Genomic DNA, 3,439 nt, shown 5'->3' on the forward strand with positions numbered 1-3,439 from the left:
AAACAGTACCACGATTTTAATACTCTAACGAGAGATAGCAATAAAGATCAGTTTGAATCTAAAGAGCCATAAACATTGATACTTAAAATACATGTAAAGTAAGAAATACATATGTACCAAAATGTGAAAAACAAATTTAACTGTACAAAGAGTATGTCAGGGTTGAAGGCTACATCAACAATTTCTGGCCTCATTGATAAAGTACCCCTCCCTTTCATATTTCCTGAAGATCGCCTATTACTCCTATTACCTCCTGTGTCTTCGATGTTTGTTCACCGATTTGTTTACACCTGGTCATTGATTACGCGGTGCAGGATATTGACCACGCTTTCCACAGCGATACGTGATTCTATTACTAATGGATAGATGTCAGCATGATGGACAGATGCATATCGAGGTAACCCAGCGCTAACTGGGCATTTTGATAAAGTCTTGGTGCTGAAATAGAGGTTATTTTTACAGTAGGGGGACTGAAATGATAAGTCATTCTTCGTTGTCGGCCATGGACAATTTTAAAATCGGTGACAGGTTTCTTACCACTGAATCTGTACAACTTTGTACAGCTGATCCACAGGGTCATTTGACCTCTGGCACTAAATTTTGGTTCAATCTAAATCTTGAATTGGCCACCAGGGGGCCAAAACTGAAAACATTAAAAGTGTGATATCCTTATCTTTTTAAAGTCACCAAGGTCATATTGAATTCATATCTTTCTGTACCATTAACAGTTCTTTACACAGCTTCAACAAACATAACTCTTTCTGCCTAGTCAGCAAAATGCCGAAACTTGATTGATATTGATAAGAACACAATTATTATTGATTGGATTATTATGGCACCTCATATAGTAATAGCATTGCTCGATAACCATGTAAGTTCAATGTAGACTGACTTATTCTCAAGGCAATACTAATATTGACTGGGTGAATGCCCAGTGTTATTGGCTTCGTTAACTTAAAATTGACCAAACAGTTAACAGTCTACAGCAACAACGGCACTAAAGAGGTGATCATTTCTTTATGATGGCGTTAACTTTGACGGTGTAAAATACAGAACTTACATAATTTTCACTTTATACTTTTGATGCCAAGTGACTTTCATCCCCCGCACAAACTTTTCCATGATGACACTATAGTCGCCATTTGATAAAAATGCGATCCCTGCAATCTTCAGCTGAAGAAGAAGAACGAGTTGCCTCGCATACCTATTATACCAGCATCTCCATCAATCAGCTCATCAGATCACAAATCACCAATCAATTAGGGATCAATCACGCAAATTCATCAAATGCTCGTTAAGCAACACGAGCATCAATAAGTCACTCTCACTGGTCTTGTTTTATGATCTTTCAGGTTCCGCAAAATCCTGCATGAATCATGGGATGTGTAGAAAGTCGACGCGATGATTCACATTGTAGCCAATAGGTGGCATCATGGGTCAAGGGAATGTTTGCCCAGGTGAGTTTGTTTTGTTTACAGGTTATCAGCAAAGTCATTATTATTTCCCTGTTTTTATAACAGTTATGATGCTACAATGGCAAAGAAAACCCATGGATGAAAGATAAACACAACTTTTTTTCTGAGCTCTGTTTTCTTTACTAACGTCAATTTTTGTTGCTGCGACCTGCGACTTGCGACAAAAATCTTTCATCTGTGGCTTAAACTGCATATCGCTGGGTTTGATATTAATCACAGGAGTTTTGGGTCATCAATTGTTATTGCAGGCACCTGCGAGGGCAAACAAGTGATTTTTGTTGCATGCGATCATGATCGTAATATGTGGTCTCGACTTTGCAACTGATATGGCCATCCTTGAAGCATCAAAGGGAAATGCATTCATCATGAGTGATCATTTTCAGACACTAGCGATGACTTGCCGTGAGAGCCATGCTCTCATGGAGAGTCATGCCTATACTGTATGAGCAATCTCAGATATTTTGACGGCGTAAGCGTCAAATATTACTCGTGTATGCGATGATTCATCAACAAAACGATAGATGGCATAAGCTTTGCCACGATAGGCACCAGAGCTGCGTTCCACGATGTTTTCCTCGATTCCTAGAAGTGTTGTGCGACCGGTTGTGTTCAGTGGAATATATAAATGATATATCATGAAAACCAATAGGGTGCGATGTAGGAAATGAACAGGGTAAATAATGGATTTACAAGTCTTATGATATAGATGAAGTAAGCTTGTGAAGGGAAATAGGTTTTGTGTTTGATCGACTATAGCTTGTAGTCATTTTTGGTTTTCTAGGAAATACTGTTGGATCAAATATGTATTGTTACCAGGACGTAGAAGTGAAATTGGTATATTCTTTGAAAAATCCTTTAAATCGTGTAGACAAAAAATATGCTATTGCAGTGCATGCAAATTTCGTAAGCCATCCCAGTTGATTCCTACTTTTTAAATGGATGAGATTGAAAACTGCTCTTCTTCCAATGGTGAATTTATTGACAGTCAGAAGCTTTTTTGCGGAGAAATATAAGAGTTCTGGTTCGAAGAAGTGAATAATGTCGGTACTTGCCTTGACCTATTGCAATATCATGGATAGAAAAAGCCACCAAAAAACAATTTTCCTCTTACATCAGAAATTGATGCGCCTGATCTGTTTAGCTATCATATTGATTGATGCTGTTTACCCAGGTGAAGTTGTTTACCATGATTGACAGCGCCGGTGATATTATCAATTAGTAGGTAATGCAATAGATATGTAGACAATTATGTATAGATGTAGTTCATCAAAAAACCAATAGATGGCACATGAATCAATCATATTGATTGCTGCGGCCGACCGTATAACTTCCCAAGGTGAAATTATAATCGATCGGCGAGGGATATAATTGGAAAAAGAGTTATGTATGATTCTTGGAAAAACTTCTAGACGGCGCTTTGGAACAATAATATATTGATCGTTTTGCCGCTATATTTTCCCAGGTGAATTTGTTTACGATGATAACATGTTTGTAAACATTGCGATGTATAGTACATAATGAATCATCGTAACACGCAAATACTTGGTGTATTGTTAGCGAGGATTGTTAGCAAGGTGCCGCGATTTCTTCTCTTCCTTGTTTAACGTGTTGTTTGGAAAACATTTAGCGATGCTTCAATCATAATTCAAACAGGGCAGAAAGCATTTGATTGGAAGTAGACGAATTTGTAAAATATCATCTCCCAGGCATTTTGCACTGTCTTCCACCTGGGAGCAAGTCTTTCTGGTGAGAGACGATGCCTCCTCTGGACTCGATGGCGTTCTGGTTAGGTGTGTGGCCCAAAATCTGAGGCTCCTGGAAAGTATCTGGTCTGGTTGTGGCCTTGTCCATTCAGTTTGTGCTTATATGAGCAGCTCCTTAAACATTGTGTGTACTGTTGCCACCTAGCACAGTGGCCGTTGCTTGGAGACTCCAAAGAAGTGTTGATAGTTGAACGAGATAGG

The sequence above is a fragment of the Lineus longissimus genome, chromosome 4 (assembly GCF_910592395.1).
Source record: "Lineus longissimus chromosome 4, tnLinLong1.2, whole genome shotgun sequence".
In the NCBI taxonomy this organism is placed as follows: Eukaryota; Metazoa; Nemertea; class Pilidiophora; order Heteronemertea; family Lineidae; genus Lineus; species Lineus longissimus.